We start from the raw sequence: 20,506 nt of genomic DNA, 5'->3' as shown, positions 1-20,506 counted from the left end.
ACAACGTTTGGTTTAGATTTGACAGCCATAATCAGCAATTGTGTACATTTGAGCTGAATGTGTCAAAATCTTAAAAATTAACAGGTGCCCAAGCAATTTCATGCTAGAATCATCATCCGGATGCCAAAATAAACTAAATACAGCAAAAGATTTGAGTGCACAACGTTTGGTTTAGGTTTGACAGCCATAATCACCTTTTTATTGCTTTAAATGCGTTTTTAGCGCATGATTGTACATTTGAGCTGAATGTGTCAAAATCTTAAAAATTAACAGGTGCCCAAGCAATTTCATGCTAGAATCATCATCCGGATGCCAAAATAAACTAAATACAGCAAAAGATTTGAGTGCACAACGTTTGGTTTAGATTTGACAGCCATAATCAGCAATTGTGTACATTTGAGCTGAATGTGTCAAAATCTTAAAAATTAACAGGTGCCCAAGCAATTTCATGCTAGAATCATCATCCGGATGCCAAAATAAACTAAATACAGCAAAAGATTTGAGTGCACAACGTTTGGTTTAGATTTGACAGCCATAATCAGCAATTGTGTACATTTGAGCTGAATGTGTCAAAATCTTAAAAATTAACAGGTGCCCAAGCAATTTCATGCTAGAATCATCATCCGGATGCCAAAATAAACTAAATACAGCAAAAGATTTGAGTGCACAACGTTTGGTTTAGGTTTGACAGCCATAATCACCTTTTTATTGCTTTAAATGCGTTTTTAGCGCATGATTGTACATTTGAGCTGAATGTGTCAAAATCTTAAAAATTAACAGGTGCCCAAGCAATTTCATGCTAGAATCATCATCCGGATGCCAAAATAAACTAAATACAGCAAAAGATTTGAGTGCACAACGTTTGGTTTAGATTTGACAGCCATAATCAGCAATTGTGTACATTTGAGCTGAATGTGTCAAAATCTTAAAAATTAACAGGTGCCCAAGCAATTTCATGCTAGAATCATCATCCGGATGCCAAAATAAACTAAATACAGCAAAAGATTTGAGTGCACAACGTTTGGTTTAGATTTGACAGCCATAATCAGCAATTGTGTACATTTGAGCTGAATGTGTCAAAATCTTAAAAATTAACAGGTGCCCAAGCAATTTCATGCTAGAATCATCATCCGGATGCCAAAATAAACTAAATACAGCAAAAGATTTGAGTGCACAACGTTTGGTTTAGGTTTGACAGCCATAATCACCTTTTTATTGCTTTAAATGCGTTTTTAGCGCATGATTGTACATTTGAGCTGAATGTGTCAAAATCTTAAAAATTAACAGGTGCCCAAGCAATTTCATGCTAGAATCATCATCCGGATGCCAAAATAAACTAAATACAGCAAAAGATTTGAGTGCACAACGTTTGGTTTAGATTTGACAGCCATAATCAGCAATTGTGTACATTTGAGCTGAATGTGTCAAAATCTTAAAAATTAACAGGTGCCCAAGCAATTTCATGCTAGAATCATCATCCGGATGCCAAAATAAACTAAATACAGCAAAAGATTTGAGTGCACAACGTTTGGTTTAGGTTTGACAGCCATAATCACCTTTTTATTGCTTTAAATGCGTTTTTAGCGCATGATTGTACATTTGAGCTGAATGTGTCAAAATCTTAAAAATTAACAGGTGCCCAAGCAATTTCATGCTAGAATCATCATCCGGATGCCAAAATAAACTAAATACAGCAAAAGATTTGAGTGCACAACGTTTGGTTTAGATTTGACAGCCATAATCAGCAATTGTGTACATTTGAGCTGAATGTGTCAAAATCTTAAAAATTAACAGGTGCCCAAGCAATTTCATGCTAGAATCATCATCCGGATGCCAAAATAAACTAAATACAGCAAAAGATTTGAGTGCACAACGTTTGGTTTAGGTTTGACAGCCATAATCACCTTTTTATTGCTTTAAATGCGTTTTTAGCGCATGATTGTACATTTGAGCTGAATGTGTCAAAATCTTAAAAATTAACAGGTGCCCAAGCAATTTCATGCTAGAATCATCATCCGGATGCCAAAATAAACTAAATACAGCAAAAGATTTGAGTGCACAACGTTTGGTTTAGGTTTGACAGCCATAATCACCTTTTTATTGCTTTAAATGCGTTTTTAGCGCATGATTGTACATTTGAGCTGAATGTGTCAAAATCTTAAAAATTAACAGGTGCCCAAGCAATTTCATGCTAGAATCATCATCCGGATGCCAAAATAAACTAAATACAGCAAAAGATTTGAGTGCACAACGTTTGGTTTAGATTTGACAGCCATAATCAGCAATTGTGTACATTTGAGATGAATGTGTCAAAATCTTAAAAATTAACAGGTGCCCAAGCAATTTCATGCTAGAATCATCATCCGGATGCCAAAATAAACTAAATACAGCAAAAGATTTGAGTGCACAACGTTTGGTTTAGGTTTGACAGCCATAATCACCTTTTTATTGCTTTAAATGCGTTTTTAGCGCATGATTGTACATTTGAGCTGAATGTGTCAAAATCTTAAAAATTAACAGGTGCCCAAGCAATTTCATGCTAGAATCATCATCCGGATGCCAAAATAAACTAAATACAGCAAAAGATTTGAGTGCACAACGTTTGGTTTAGGTTTGACAGCCATAATCACCTTTTTATTGCTTTAAATGCGTTTTTAGCGCATGATTGTACATTTGAGCTGAATGTGTCAAAATCTTAAAAATTAACAGGTGCCCAAGCAATTTCATGCTAGAATCATCATCCGGATGCCAAAATAAACTAAATACAGCAAAAGATTTGAGTGCACAACGTTTGGTTTAGATTTGACAGCCATAATCAGCAATTGTGTACATTTGAGCTGAATGTGTCAAAATCTTAAAAATTAACAGGTGCCCAAGCAATTTCATGCTAGAATCATCATCCGGATGCCAAAATAAACTAAATACAGCAAAAGATTTGAGTGCACAACGTTTGGTTTAGATTTGACAGCCATAATCAGCAATTGTGTACATTTGAGCTGAATGTGTCAAAATCTTAAAAATTAACAGGTGCCCAAGCAATTTCATGCTAGAATCATCATCCGGATGCCAAAATAAACTAAATACAGCAAAAGATTTGAGTGCACAACGTTTGGTTTAGGTTTGACAGCCATAATCACCTTTTTATTGCTTTAAATGCGTTTTTAGCGCATGATTGTACATTTGAGCTGAATGTGTCAAAATCTTAAAAATTAACAGGTGCCCAAGCAATTTCATGCTAGAATCATCATCCGGATGCCAAAATAAACTAAATACAGCAAAAGATTTGAGTGCACAACGTTTGGTTTAGATTTGACAGCCATAATCAGCAATTGTGTACATTTGAGCTGAATGTGTCAAAATCTTAAAAATTAACAGGTGCCCAAGCAATTTCATGCTAGAATCATCATCCGGATGCCAAAATAAACTAAATACAGCAAAAGATTTGAGTGCACAACGTTTGGTTTAGGTTTGACAGCCATAATCACCTTTTTATTGCTTTAAATGCGTTTTTAGCGCATGATTGTACATTTGAGCTGAATGTGTCAAAATCTTAAAAATTAACAGGTGCCCAAGCAATTTCATGCTAGAATCATCATCCGGATGCCAAAATAAACTAAATACAGCAAAAGATTTGAGTGCACAACGTTTGGTTTAGATTTGACAGCCATAATCAGCAATTGTGTACATTTGAGCTGAATGTGTCAAAATCTTAAAAATTAACAGGTGCCCAAGCAATTTCATGCTAGAATCATCATCCGGATGCCAAAATAAACTAAATACAGCAAAAGATTTGAGTGCACAACGTTTGGTTTAGGTTTGACAGCCATAATCACCTTTTTATTGCTTTAAATGCGTTTTTAGCGCATGATTGTACATTTGAGCTGAATGTGTCAAAATCTTAAAAATTAACAGGTGCCCAAGCAATTTCATGCTAGAATCATCATCCGGATGCCAAAATAAACTAAATACAGCAAAAGATTTGAGTGCACAACGTTTGGTTTAGGTTTGACAGCCATAATCACCTTTTTATTGCTTTAAATGCGTTTTTAGCGCATGATTGTACATTTGAGCTGAATGTGTCAAAATCTTAAAAATTAACAGGTGCCCAAGCAATTTCATGCTAGAATCATCATCCGGATGCCAAAATAAACTAAATACAGCAAAAGATTTGAGTGCACAACGTTTGGTTTAGATTTGACAGCCATAATCAGCAATTGTGTACATTTGAGATGAATGTGTCAAAATCTTAAAAATTAACAGGTGCCCAAGCAATTTCATGCTAGAATCATCATCCGGATGCCAAAATAAACTAAATACAGCAAAAGATTTGAGTGCACAACGTTTGGTTTAGGTTTGACAGCCATAATCACCTTTTTATTGCTTTAAATGCGTTTTTAGCGCATGATTGTACATTTGAGCTGAATGTGTCAAAATCTTAAAAATTAACAGGTGCCCAAGCAATTTCATGCTAGAATCATCATCCGGATGCCAAAATAAACTAAATACAGCAAAAGATTTGAGTGCACAACGTTTGGTTTAGATTTGACAGCCATAATCAGCAATTGTGTACATTTGAGCTGAATGTGTCAAAATCTTAAAAATTAACAGGTGCCCAAGCAATTTCATGCTAGAATCATCATCCGGATGCCAAAATAAACTAAATACAGCAAAAGATTTGAGTGCACAACGTTTGGTTTAGGTTTGACAGCCATAATCACCTTTTTATTGCTTTAAATGCGTTTTTAGCGCATGATTGTACATTTGAGCTGAATGTGTCAAAATCTTAAAAATTAACAGGTGCCCAAGCAATTTCATGCTAGAATCATCATCCGGATGCCAAAATAAACTAAATACAGCAAAAGATTTGAGTGCACAACGTTTGGTTTAGATTTGACAGCCATAATCAGCAATTGTGTACATTTGAGCTGAATGTGTCAAAATCTTAAAAATTAACAGGTGCCCAAGCAATTTCATGCTAGAATCATCATCCGGATGCCAAAATAAACTAAATACAGCAAAAGATTTGAGTGCACAACGTTTGGTTTAGGTTTGACAGCCATAATCACCTTTTTATTGCTTTAAATGCGTTTTTAGCGCATGATTGTACATTTGAGCTGAATGTGTCAAAATCTTAAAAATTAACAGGTGCCCAAGCAATTTCATGCTAGAATCATCATCCGGATGCCAAAATAAACTAAATACAGCAAAAGATTTGAGTGCACAACGTTTGGTTTAGATTTGACAGCCATAATCAGCAATTGTGTACATTTGAGCTGAATGTGTCAAAATCTTAAAAATTAACAGGTGCCCAAGCAATTTCATGCTAGAATCATCATCCGGATGCCAAAATAAACTAAATACAGCAAAAGATTTGAGTGCACAACGTTTGGTTTAGGTTTGACAGCCATAATCACCTTTTTATTGCTTTAAATGCGTTTTTAGCGCATGATTGTACATTTGAGCTGAATGTGTCAAAATCTTAAAAATTAACAGGTGCCCAAGCAATTTCATGCTAGAATCATCATCCGGATGCCAAAATAAACTAAATACAGCAAAAGATTTGAGTGCACAACGTTTGGTTTAGGTTTGACAGCCATAATCACCTTTTTATTGCTTTAAATGCGTTTTTAGCGCATGATTGTACATTTGAGCTGAATGTGTCAAAATCTTAAAAATTAACAGGTGCCCAAGCAATTTCATGCTAGAATCATCATCCGGATGCCAAAATAAACTAAATACAGCAAAAGATTTGAGTGCACAACGTTTGGTTTAGATTTGACAGCCATAATCAGCAATTGTGTACATTTGAGATGAATGTGTCAAAATCTTAAAAATTAACAGGTGCCCAAGCAATTTCATGCTAGAATCATCATCCGGATGCCAAAATAAACTAAATACAGCAAAAGATTTGAGTGCACAACGTTTGGTTTAGGTTTGACAGCCATAATCACCTTTTTATTGCTTTAAATGCGTTTTTAGCGCATGATTGTACATTTGAGCTGAATGTGTCAAAATCTTAAAAATTAACAGGTGCCCAAGCAATTTCATGCTAGAATCATCATCCGGATGCCAAAATAAACTAAATACAGCAAAAGATTTGAGTGCACAACGTTTGGTTTAGATTTGACAGCCATAATCAGCAATTGTGTACATTTGAGCTGAATGTGTCAAAATCTTAAAAATTAACAGGTGCCCAAGCAATTTCATGCTAGAATCATCATCCGGATGCCAAAATAAACTAAATACAGCAAAAGATTTGAGTGCACAACGTTTGGTTTAGGTTTGACAGCCATAATCACCTTTTTATTGCTTTAAATGCGTTTTTAGCGCATGATTGTACATTTGAGCTGAATGTGTCAAAATCTTAAAAATTAACAGGTGCCCAAGCAATTTCATGCTAGAATCATCATCCGGATGCCAAAATAAACTAAATACAGCAAAAGATTTGAGTGCACAACGTTTGGTTTAGATTTGACAGCCATAATCAGCAATTGTGTACATTTGAGCTGAATGTGTCAAAATCTTAAAAATTAACAGGTGCCCAAGCAATTTCATGCTAGAATCATCATCCGGATGCCAAAATAAACTAAATACAGCAAAAGATTTGAGTGCACAACGTTTGGTTTAGGTTTGACAGCCATAATCACCTTTTTATTGCTTTAAATGCGTTTTTAGCGCATGATTGTACATTTGAGCTGAATGTGTCAAAATCTTAAAAATTAACAGGTGCCCAAGCAATTTCATGCTAGAATCATCATCCGGATGCCAAAATAAACTAAATACAGCAAAAGATTTGAGTGCACAACGTTTGGTTTAGATTTGACAGCCATAATCAGCAATTGTGTACATTTGAGCTGAATGTGTCAAAATCTTAAAAATTAACAGGTGCCCAAGCAATTTCATGCTAGAATCATCATCCGGATGCCAAAATAAACTAAATACAGCAAAAGATTTGAGTGCACAACGTTTGGTTTAGGTTTGACAGCCATAATCACCTTTTTATTGCTTTAAATGCGTTTTTAGCGCATGATTGTACATTTGAGCTGAATGTGTCAAAATCTTAAAAATTAACAGGTGCCCAAGCAATTTCATGCTAGAATCATCATCCGGATGCCAAAATAAACTAAATACAGCAAAAGATTTGAGTGCACAACGTTTGGTTTAGATTTGACAGCCATAATCAGCAATTGTGTACATTTGAGCTGAATGTGTCAAAATCTTAAAAATTAACAGGTGCCCAAGCAATTTCATGCTAGAATCATCATCCGGATGCCAAAATAAACTAAATACAGCAAAAGATTTGAGTGCACAACGTTTGGTTTAGGTTTGACAGCCATAATCACCTTTTTATTGCTTTAAATGCGTTTTTAGCGCATGATTGTACATTTGAGCTGAATGTGTCAAAATCTTAAAAATTAACAGGTGCCCAAGCAATTTCATGCTAGAATCATCATCCGGATGCCAAAATAAACTAAATACAGCAAAAGATTTGAGTGCACAACGTTTGGTTTAGATTTGACAGCCATAATCAGCAATTGTGTACATTTGAGCTGAATGTGTCAAAATCTTAAAAATTAACAGGTGCCCAAGCAATTTCATGCTAGAATCATCATCCGGATGCCAAAATAAACTAAATACAGCAAAAGATTTGAGTGCACAACGTTTGGTTTAGATTTGACAGCCATAATCAGCAATTGTGTACATTTGAGCTGAATGTTTCAAAATCTTAAAAATTAACAGGTGCCCAAGCAATTTCATGCTAGAATCATCATCCGGATGCCAAAATAAACTAAATACAGCAAAAGATTTGAGTGCACAACGTTTGGTTTAGGTTTGACAGCCATAATCACCTTTTTATTGCTTTAAATGCGTTTTTAGCGCATGATTGTACATTTGAGCTGAATGTGTCAAAATCTTAAAAATTAACAGGTGCCCAAGCAATTTCATGCTAGAATCATCATCCGGATGCCAAAATAAACTAAATACAGCAAAAGATTTGAGTGCACAACGTTTGGTTTAGATTTGACAGCCATAATCAGCAATTGTGTACATTTGAGCTGAATGTGTCAAAATCTTAAAAATTAACAGGTGCCCAAGCAATTTCATGCTAGAATCATCATCCGGATGCCAAAATAAACTAAATACAGCAAAAGATTTGAGTGCACAACGTTTGGTTTAGATTTGACAGCCATAATCAGCAATTGTGTACATTTGAGCTGAATGTGTCAAAATCTTAAAAATTAACAGGTGCCCAAGCAATTTCATGCTAGAATCATCATCCGGATGCCAAAATAAACTAAATACAGCAAAAGATTTGAGTGCACAACGTTTGGTTTAGGTTTGACAGCCATAATCACCTTTTTATTGCTTTAAATGCGTTTTTAGCGCATGATTGTACATTTGAGCTGAATGTGTCAAAATCTTAAAAATTAACAGGTGCCCAAGCAATTTCATGCTAGAATCATCATCCGGATGCCAAAATAAACTAAATACAGCAAAAGATTTGAGTGCACAACGTTTGGTTTAGATTTGACAGCCATAATCAGCAATTGTGTACATTTGAGCTGAATGTGTCAAAATCTTAAAAATTAACAGGTGCCCAAGCAATTTCATGCTAGAATCATCATCCGGATGCCAAAATAAACTAAATACAGCAAAAGATTTGAGTGCACAACGTTTGGTTTAGGTTTGACAGCCATAATCACCTTTTTATTGCTTTAAATGCGTTTTTAGCGCATGATTGTACATTTGAGCTGAATGTGTCAAAATCTTAAAAATTAACAGGTGCCCAAGCAATTTCATGCTAGAATCATCATCCGGATGCCAAAATAAACTAAATACAGCAAAAGATTTGAGTGCACAACGTTTGGTTTAGATTTGACAGCCATAATCAGCAATTGTGTACATTTGAGCTGAATGTGTCAAAATCTTAAAAATTAACAGGTGCCCAAGCAATTTCATGCTAGAATCATCATCCGGATGCCAAAATAAACTAAATACAGCAAAAGATTTGAGTGCACAACGTTTGGTTTAGGTTTGACAGCCATAATCACCTTTTTATTGCTTTAAATGCGTTTTTAGCGCATGATTGTACATTTGAGCTGAATGTGTCAAAATCTTAAAAATTAACAGGTGCCCAAGCAATTTCATGCTAGAATCATCATCCGGATGCCAAAATAAACTAAATACAGCAAAAGATTTGAGTGCACAACGTTTGGTTTAGGTTTGACAGCCATAATCACCTTTTTATTGCTTTAAATGCGTTTTTAGCGCATGATTGTACATTTGAGCTGAATGTGTCAAAATCTTAAAAATTAACAGGTGCCCAAGCAATTTCATGCTAGAATCATCATCCGGATGCCAAAATAAACTAAATACAGCAAAAGATTTGAGTGCACAACGTTTGGTTTAGATTTGACAGCCATAATCAGCAATTGTGTACATTTGAGCTGAATGTGTCAAAATCTTAAAAATTAACAGGTGCCCAAGCAATTTCATGCTAGAATCATCATCCGGATGCCAAAATAAACTAAATACAGCAAAAGATTTGAGTGCACAACGTTTGGTTTAGGTTTGACAGCCATAATCACCTTTTTATTGCTTTAAATGCGTTTTTAGCGCATGATTGTACATTTGAGCTGAATGTGTCAAATTCTTAAAAATTAACAGGTGCCCAAGCAATTTCATGCTAGAATCATCATCCGGATGCCAAAATAAACTAAATACAGCAAAAGATTTGAGTGCACAACGTTTGGTTTAGATTTGACAGCCATAATCAGCAATTGTGTACATTTGAGCTGAATGTGTCAAAATCTTAAAAATTAACAGGTGCCCAAGCAATTTCATGCTAGAATCATCATCCGGATGCCAAAATAAACTAAATACAGCAAAAGATTTGAGTGCACAACGTTTGGTTTAGGTTTGACAGCCATAATCACCTTTTTATTGCTTTAAATGCGTTTTTAGCGCATGATTGTACATTTGAGCTGAATGTGTCAAAATCTTAAAAATTAACAGGTGCCCAAGCAATTTCATGCTAGAATCATCATCCGGATGCCAAAATAAACTAAATACAGCAAAAGATTTGAGTGCACAACGTTTGGTTTAGATTTGACAGCCATAATCAGCAATTGTGTACATTTGAGCTGAATGTGTCAAAATCTTAAAAATTAACAGGTGCCCAAGCAATTTCATGCTAGAATCATCATCCGGATGCCAAAATAAACTAAATACAGCGAAAGATTTGAGTGCACAACGTTTGGTTTAGATTTGACAGCCATAATCAGCAATTGTGTACATTTGAGCTGAATGTGTCAAAATCTTAAAAATTAACAGGTGCCCAAGCAATTTCATGCTAGAATCATCATCCGGATGCCAAAATAAACTAAATACAGCAAAAGATTTGAGTGCACAACGTTTGGTTTAGATTTGACAGCCATAATCAGCAATTGTGTACATTTGAGCTGAATGTGTCAAAATCTTAAAAATTAACAGGTGCCCAAGCAATTTCATGCTAGAATCATCATCCGGATGCCAAAATAAACTAAATACAGCAAAAGATTTGAGTGCACAACGTTTGGTTTAGGTTTGACAGCCATAATCACCTTTTTATTGCTTTAAATGCGTTTTTAGCGCATGATTGTACATTTGAGCTGAATGTGTCAAAATCTTAAAAATTAACAGGTGCCCAAGCAATTTCATGCTAGAATCATCATCCGGATGCCAAAATAAACTAAATACAGCAAAAGATTTGAGTGCACAACGTTTGGTTTAGGTTTGACAGCCATAATCACCTTTTTATTGCTTTAAATGCGTTTTTAGCGCATGATTGTACATTTGAGCTGAATGTGTCAAAATCTTAAAAATTAACAGGTGCCCAAGCAATTTCATGCTAGAATCATCATCCGGATGCCAAAATAAACTAAATACAGCAAAAGATTTGAGTGCACAACGTTTGGTTTAGATTTGACAGCCATAATCAGCAATTGTGTACATTTGAGCTGAATGTGTCAAAATCTTAAAAATTAACAGGTGCCCAAGCAATTTCATGCTAGAATCATCATCCGGATGCCAAAATAAACTAAATACAGCAAAAGATTTGAGTGCACAACGTTTGGTTTAGGTTTGACAGCCATAATCACCTTTTTATTGCTTTAAATGCGTTTTTAGCGCATGATTGTACATTTGAGCTGAATGTGTCAAAATCTTAAAAATTAACAGGTGCCCAAGCAATTTCATGCTAGAATCATCATCCGGATGCCAAAATAAACTAAATACAGCAAAAGATTTGAGTGCACAACGTTTGGTTTAGGTTTGACAGCCATAATCACCTTTTTATTGCTTTAAATGCGTTTTTAGCGCATGATTGTACATTTGAGCTGAATGTGTCAAAATCTTAAAAATTAACAGGTGCCCAAGCAATTTCATGCTAGAATCATCATCCGGATGCCAAAATAAACTAAATACAGCAAAAGATTTGAGTGCACAACGTTTGGTTTAGGTTTGACAGCCATAATCACCTTTTTATTGTTTTAAATGCGTTTTTAGCGCATGATTGTACATTTGAGCTGAATGTGTCAAAATCTTAAAAATTAACAGGTGCCCAAGCAATTTCATGCTAGAATCATCATCCGGATGCCAAAATAAACTAAATACAGCAAAAGATTTGAGTGCACAACGTTTGGTTTAGATTTGACAGCCATAATCAGCAATTGTGTACATTTGAGCTGAATGTGTCAAAATCTTAAAAATTAACAGGTGCCCAAGCAATTTCATGCTAGAATCATCATCCGGATGCCAAAATAAACTAAATACAGCAAAAGATTTGAGTGCACAACGTTTGGTTTAGGTTTGACAGCCATAATCACCTTTTTATTGCTTTAAATGCGTTTGTAGCGCATGATTGTACATTTGAGCTGAATGTGTCAAAATCTTAAAAATTAACAGGTGCCCAAGCAATTTCATGCTAGAATCATCATCCGGATGCCAAAATAAACTAAATACAGCAAAAGATTTGAGTGCACAACGTTTGGTTTAGATTTGACAGCCATAATCAGCAATTGTGTACATTTGAGCTGAATGTGTCAAAATCTTAAAAATTAACAGGTGCCCAAGCAATTTCATGCTAGAATCATCATCCGGATGCCAAAATAAACTAAATACAGCAAAAGATTTGAGTGCACAACGTTTGGTTTAGGTTTGACAGCCATAATCACCTTTTTATTGCTTTAAATGCGTTTTTAGCGCATGATTGTACATTTGAGCTGAATGTGTCAAAATCTTAAAAATTAACAGGTGCCCAAGCAATTTCATGCTAGAATCATCATCCGGATGCCAAAATAAACTAAATACAGCAAAAGATTTGAGTGCACAACGTTTGGTTTAGATTTGACAGCCATAATCAGCAATTGTGTACATTTGAGCTGAATGTGTCAAAATCTTAAAAATTAACAGGTGCCCAAGCAATTTCATGCTAGAATCATCATCCGGATGCCAAAATAAACTAAATACAGCAAAAGATTTGAGTGCACAACGTTTGGTTTAGGTTTGACAGCCATAATCACCTTTTTATTGCTTTAAATGCGTTTTTAGCGCATGATTGTACATTTGAGCTGAATGTGTCAAAATCTTAAAAATTAACAGGTGCCCAAGCAATTTCATGCTAGAATCATCATCCGGATGCCAAAATAAACTAAATACAGCAAAAGATTTGAGTGCACAACGTTTGGTTTAGATTTGACAGCCATAATCAGCAATTGTGTACATTTGAGCTGAATGTGTCAAAATCTTAAAAATTAACAGGTGCCCAAGCAATTTCATGCTAGAATCATCATCCGGATGCCAAAATAAACTAAATACAGCAAAAGATTTGAGTGCACAACGTTTGGTTTAGATTTGACAGCCATAATCAGCAATTGTGTACATTTGAGCTGAATGTGTCAAAATCTTAAAAATTAACAGGTGCCCAAGCAATTTCATGCTAGAATCATCATCCGGATGCCAAAATAAACTAAATACAGCAAAAGATTTGAGTGCACAACGTTTGGTTTAGGTTTGACAGCCATAATCACCTTTTTATTGCTTTAAATGCGTTTTTAGCGCATGATTGTACATTTGAGCTGAATGTGTCAAAATCTTAAAAATTAACAGGTGCCCAAGCAATTTCATGCTAGAATCATCATCCGGATGCCAAAATAAACTAAATACAGCAAAAGATTTGAGTGCACAACGTTTGGTTTAGATTTGACAGCCATAATCAGCAATTGTGTACATTTGAGCTGAATGTGTCAAAATCTTAAAAATTAACAGGTGCCCAAGCAATTTCATGCTAGAATCATCATCCGGATGCCAAAATAAACTAAATACAGCAAAAGATTTGAGTGCACAACGTTTGGTTTAGATTTGACAGCCATAATCAGCAATTGTGTACATTTGAGCTGAATGTGTCAAAATCTTAAAAATTAACAGGTGCCCAAGCAATTTCATGCTAGAATCATCATCCGGATGCCAAAATAAACTAAATACAGCAAAAGATTTGAGTGCACAACGTTTGGTTTAGGTTTGACAGCCATAATCACCTTTTTATTGCTTTAAATGCGTTTTTAGCGCATGATTGTACATTTGAGCTGAATGTGTCAAAATCTTAAAAATTAACAGGTGCCCAAGCAATTTCATGCTAGAATCATCATCCGGATGCCAAAATAAACTAAATACAGCAAAAGATTTGAGTGCACAACGTTTGGTTTAGATTTGACAGCCATAATCAGCAATTGTGTACATTTGAGCTGAATGTGTCAAAATCTTAAAAATTAACAGGTGCCCAAGCAATTTCATGCTAGAATCATCATCCGGATGCCAAAATAAACTAAATACAGCAAAAGATTTGAGTGCACAACGTTTGGTTTAGGTTTGACAGCCATAATCACCTTTTTATTGCTTTAAATGCGTTTTTAGCGCATGATTGTACATTTGAGCTGAATGTGTCAAAATCTTAAAAATTAACAGGTGCCCAAGCAATTTCATGCTAGAATCATCATCCGGATGCCAAAATAAACTAAATACAGCAAAAGATTTGAGTGCACAACGTTTGGTTTAGATTTGACAGCCATAATCAGCAATTGTGTACATTTGAGCTGAATGTGTCAAAATCTTAAAAATTAACAGGTGCCCAAGCAATTTCATGCTAGAATCATCATCCGGATGCCAAAATAAACTAAATACAGCAAAAGATTTGAGTGCACAACGTTTGGTTTAGGTTTGACAGCCATAATCACCTTTTTATTGCTTTAAATGCGTTTTTAGCGCATGATTGTACATTTGAGCTGAATGTGTCAAAATCTTAAAAATTAACAGGTGCCCAAGCAATTTCATGCTAGAATCATCATCCGGATGCCAAAATAAACTAAATACAGCAAAAGATTTGAGTGCACAACGTTTGGTTTAGATTTGACAGCCATAATCAGCAATTGTGTACATTTGAGCTGAATGTGTCAAAATCTTAAAAATTAACAGGTGCCCAAGCAATTTCATGCTAGAATCATCATCCGGATGCCAAAATAAACTAAATACAGCGAAAGATTTGAGTGCACAACGTTTGGTTTAGATTTGACAGCCATAATCAGCAATTGTGTACATTTGAGCTGAATGTGTCAAAATCTTAAAAATTAACAGGTGCCCAAGCAATTTCATGCTAGAATCATCATCCGGATGCCAAAATAAACTAAATACAGCAAAAGATTTGAGTGCACAACGTTTGGTTTAGATTTGACAGCCATAATCAGCAATTGTGTACATTTGAGCTGAATGTGTCAAAATCTTAAAAATTAACAGGTGCCCAAGCAATTTCATGCTAGAATCATCATCCGGATGCCAAAATAAACTAAATACAGCAAAAGATTTGAGTGCACAACGTTTGGTTTAGGTTTGACAGCCATAATCACCTTTTTATTGCTTTAAATGCGTTTTTAGCGCATGATTGTACATTTGAGCTGAATGTGTCAAAATCTTAAAAATTAACAGGTGCCCAAGCAATTTCATGCTAGAATCATCATCCGGATGCCAAAATAAACTAAATACAGCAAAAGATTTGAGTGCACAACGTTTGGTTTAGGTTTGACAGCCATAATCACCTTTTTATTGCTTTAAATGCGTTTTTAGCGCATGATTGTACATTTGAGCTGAATGTGTCAAAATCTTAAAAATTAACAGGTGCCCAAGCAATTTCATGCTAGAATCATCATCCGGATGCCAAAATAAACTAAATACAGCAAAAGATTTGAGTGCACAACGTTTGGTTTAGATTTGACAGCCATAATCAGCAATTGTGTACATTTGAGCTGAATGTGTCAAAATCTTAAAAATTAACAGGTGCCCAAGCAATTTCATGCTAGAATCATCATCCGGATGCCAAAATAAACTAAATACAGCAAAAGATTTGAGTGCACAACGTTTGGTTTAGGTTTGACAGCCATAATCACCTTTTTATTGCTTTAAATGCGTTTTTAGCGCATGATTGTACATTTGAGCTGAATGTGTCAAAATCTTAAAAATTAACAGGTGCCCAAGCAATTTCATGCTAGAATCATCATCCGGATGCCAAAATAAACTAAATACAGCAAAAGATTTGAGTGCACAACGTTTGGTTTAGGTTTGACAGCCATAATCACCTTTTTATTGCTTTAAATGCGTTTTTAGCGCATGATTGTACATTTGAGCTGAATGTGTCAAAATCTTAAAAATTAACAGGTGCCCAAGCAATTTCATGCTAGAATCATCATCCGGATGCCAAAATAAACTAAATACAGCAAAAGATTTGAGTGCACAACGTTTGGTTTAGGTTTGACAGCCATAATCACCTTTTTATTGTTTTAAATGCGTTTTTAGCGCATGATTGTACATTTGAGCTGAATGTGTCAAAATCTTAAAAATTAACAGGTGCCCAAGCAATTTCATGCTAGAATCATCATCCGGATGCCAAAATAAACTAAATACAGCAAAAGATTTGAGTGCACAACGTTTGGTTTAGATTTGACAGCCATAATCAGCAATTGTGTACATTTGAGCTGAATGTGTCAAAATCTTAAAAATTAACAGGTGCCCAAGCAATTTCATGCTAGAATCATCATCCGGATGCCAAAATAAACTAAATACAGCAAAAGATTTGAGTGCACAACGTTTGGTTTAGGTTTGACAGCCATAATCACCTTTTTATTGCTTTAAATGCGTTTGTAGCGCATGATTGTACATTTGAGCTGAATGTGTCAAAATCTTAAAAATTAACAGGTGCCCAAGCAATTTCATGCTAGAATCATCATCCGGATGCCAAAATAAACTAAATACAGCAAAAGATTTGAGTGCACAACGTTTGGTTTAGATTTGACAGCCATAATCAGCAATTGTGTACATTTGAGCTGAATGTGTCAAAATCTTAAAAATTAACAGGTGCCCAAGCAATTTCATGCTAGAATCATCATCCGGATGCCAAAATAAACTAAATACAGCAAAAGATTTGAGTGCACAACGTTTGGTTTAGGTTTGACAGCCATAATCACCTTTTTATTGCTTTAAATGCGTTTTTAGCGCATGATTGTACATTTGAGCTGAATGTGTCAAAATCTTAAAAATTAACAGGTGCCCAAGCAATTTCATGCTAGAATCATCATCCGGATGCCAAAATAAACTAAATACAGCAAAAGATTTGAGTGCACAACGTTTGGTTTAGATTTGACAGCCATAATCAGCAATTGTGTACATTTGAGCTGAATGTGTCAAAATCTTAAAAATTAACAGGTGCCCAAGCAATTTCATGCTAGAATCATCATCCGGATGCCAAAATAAACTAAATACAGCAAAAGATTTGAGTGCACAACGTTTGGTTTAGGTTTGACAGCCATAATCACCTTTTTATTGCTTTAAATGCGTTTTTAGCGCATGATTGTACATTTGAGCTGAATGTGTCAAAATCTTAAAAATTAACAGGTGCCCAAGCAATTTCATGCTAGAATCATCATCCGGATGCCAAAATAAACTAAATACAGCAAAAGATTTGAGTGCACAACGTTTGGTTTAGATTTGACAGCCATAATCAGCAATTGTGTACATTTGAGCTGAATGTGTCAAAATCTTAAAAATTAACAGGTGCCCAAGCAATTTCATGCTAGAATCATCATCCGGATGCCAAAATAAACTAAATACAGCAAAAGATTTGAGTACACAACGTTTGGTTTAGATTTGACAGCCATAATCAGCAATTGTGTACATTTGAGCTGAATGTGTCAAAATCTTAAAAATTAACAGGTGCCCAAGCAATTTCATGCTAGAATCATCATCCGGATGCCAAAATAAACTAAATACAGCAAAAGATTTGAGTGCACAACGTTTGGTTTAGGTTTGACAGCCATAATCACCTTTTTATTGCTTTAAATGCGTTTTTAGCGCATGATTGTACATTTGAGCTGAATGTGTCAAAATCTTAAAAATTAACAGGTGCCCAAGCAATTTCATGCTAGAATCATCATCCGGATGCCAAAATAAACTAAATACAGCAAAAGATTTGAGTGCACAACGTTTGGTTTAGATTTGACAGCCATAATCAGCAATTGTGTACATTTGAGCTGAATGTGTCAAAATCTTAAAAATTAACAGGTGCCCAAGCAATTTCATGCTAGAATCATCATCCGGATGCCAAAATAAACTAAATACAGCAAAAGATTTGAGTGCACAACGTTTGGTTTAGATTTGACAGCCATAATCAGCAATTGTGTACATTTGAGCTGAATGTGTCAAAATCTTAAAAATTAACAGGTGCCCAAGCAATTTCATGCTAGAATCATCATCCGGATGCCAAAATAAACTAAATACAGCAAAAGATTTGAGTGCACAACGTTTGGTTTAGGTTTGACAGCCATAATCACCTTTTTATTGCTTTAAATGCGTTTTTAGCGCATGATTGTACATTTGAGCTGAATGTGTCAAAATCTTAAAAATTAACAGGTGCCCAAGCAATTTCATGCTAGAATCATCATCCGGATGCCAAAATAAACTAAATACAGCAAAAGATTTGAGTGCACAACGTTTGGTTTAGATTTGACAGCCATAATCAGCAATTGTGTACATTTGAGCTGAATGTGTCAAAATCTTAAAAATTAACAGGTGCCCAAGCAATTTCATGCTAGAATCATCATCCGGATGCCAAAATAAACTAAATACAGCAAAAGATTTGAGTGCACAACGTTTGGTTTAGGTTTGACAGCCATAATCACCTTTTTATTGCTTTAAATGCGTTTTTAGCGCATGATTGTACATTTGAGCTGAATGTGTCAAAATCTTAAAAATTAACAGGTGCCCAAGCAATTTCATGCTAGAATCATCATCCGGATGCCAAAATAAACTAAATACAGCAAAAGATTTGAGTGCACAACGTTTGGTTTAGATTTGACAGCCATAATCAGCAATTGTGTACATTTGAGCTGAATGTGTCAAAATCTTAAAAATTAACAGGTGCCCAAGCAATTTCATGCTAGAATCATCATCCGGATGCCAAAATAAACTAAATACAGCAAAAGATTTGAGTGCACAACGTTTGGTTTAGGTTTGACAGCCATAATCACCTTTTTATTGCTTTAAATGCGTTTTTAGCGCATGATTGTACATTTGAGCTGAATGTGTCAAAATCTTAAAAATTAACAGGTGCCCAAGCAATTTCATGCTAGAATCATCATCCGGATGCCAAAATAAACTAAATACAGCAAAAGATTTGAGTGCACAACGTTTGGTTTAGGTTTGACAGCCATAATCACCTTTTTATTGCTTTAAATGCGTTTTTAGCGCATGATTGTACATTTGAGCTGAATGTGTCAAAATCTTAAAAATTAACAGGTGCCCAAGCAATTTCATGCTAGAATCATCATCCGGATGCCAAAATAAACTAAATACAGCAAAAGATTTGAGTGCACAACGTTTGGTTTAGATTTGACAGCCATAATAAGCAATTGTGTACATTTGAGCTGAATGTGTCAAAATCTTAAAAATTAACAGGTGCCCAAGCAATTTCATGCTAGAATCATCATCCGGATGCCAAAATAAACTAAATACAGCAAAAGATTTGAGTGCACAACGTTTGGTTTAGATTTGACAGCCATAATCAGCAATTGTGTACATTTGAGCTGAATGTGTCAAAATCTTAAAAATTAACAGGTGCCCAAGCAATTTCATGCTAGAATCATCATCCGGATGCCAAAATAAACTAAATACAGCAAAAGATTTGAGTGCACAACGTTTGGTTTAGGTTTGACAGCCATAATCACCTTTTTATTGCTTTAAATGCGTTTTTAGCGCATGATTGTACATTTGAGCTGAATGTGTCAAAATCTTAAAAATTAACAGGTGCCCAAGCAATTTCATGCTAGAATCATCATCCGGATGCCAAAATAAACTAAATACAGCAAAAGATTTGAGTGCACAACGTTTGGTTTAGATTTGACAGCCATAATCAGCAATTGTGTACATTTGAGCTGAATGTGTCAAAATCTTAAAAATTAACAGGTGCCCAAGCAATTTCATGCTAGAATCATCATCCGGATGCCAAAATAAACTAAATACAGCAAAAGATTTGAGTGCACAACGTTTGGTTTAGGTTTGACAGCCATAATCACCTTTTTATTGCTTTAAATGCGTTTTTAGCGCATGATTGTACATTTGAGCTGAATGTGTCAAAATCTTAAAAATTAACAGGTGCCCAAGCAATTTCATGCTAGAATCATCATCCGGATGCCAAAATAAACTAAATACAGCAAAAGATTTGAGTGCACAACGTTTGGTTTAGGTTTGACAGCCATAATCACCTTTTTATTGCTTTAAATGCGTTTTTAGCGCATGATTGTACATTTGAGCTGAATGTGTCAAAATCTTAAAAATTAACAGGTGCCCAAGCAATTTCATGCTAGAATCATCATCCGGATGCCAAAATAAACTAAATACAGCAAAAGATTTGAGTGCACAACGTTTGGTTTAGATTTGACAGCCATAATCAGCAATTGTGTACATTTGAGCTGAATGTGTCAAAATCTTAAAAATTAACAGGTGCCCAAGCAATTTCATGCTAGAATCATCATCCGGATGCCAAAATAAACTAAATACAGCAAAAGATTTGAGTGCACAACGTTTGGTTTAGGTTTGACAGCCATAATCACCTTTTTATTGCTTTAAATGCGTTTTTAGCGCATGATTGTACATTTGAGCTGAATGTGTCAAAATCTTAAAAATTAACAGGTGCCCAAGCAATTTCATGCTAGAATCATCATCCGGATGCCAAAATAAACTAAATACAGCAAAAGATTTGAGTGCACAACGTTTGGTTTAGGTTTGACAGCCATAATCACCTTTTTATTGCTTTAAATGCGTTTTTAGCGCATGATTGTACATTTGAGCTGAATGTGTCAAAATCTTAAAAATTAACAGGTGCCCAAGCAATTTCATGCTAGAATCATCATCCGGATGCCAAAATAAA

Source organism: Festucalex cinctus, chromosome 5, assembly GCF_051991245.1.
Source record: "Festucalex cinctus isolate MCC-2025b chromosome 5, RoL_Fcin_1.0, whole genome shotgun sequence".
Classification (NCBI taxonomy): domain Eukaryota; kingdom Metazoa; phylum Chordata; class Actinopteri; order Syngnathiformes; family Syngnathidae; genus Festucalex; species Festucalex cinctus.
The sequence above is the reverse complement of the archived record's forward strand: the minus strand, read 5'-3'. Positions refer to the sequence as shown.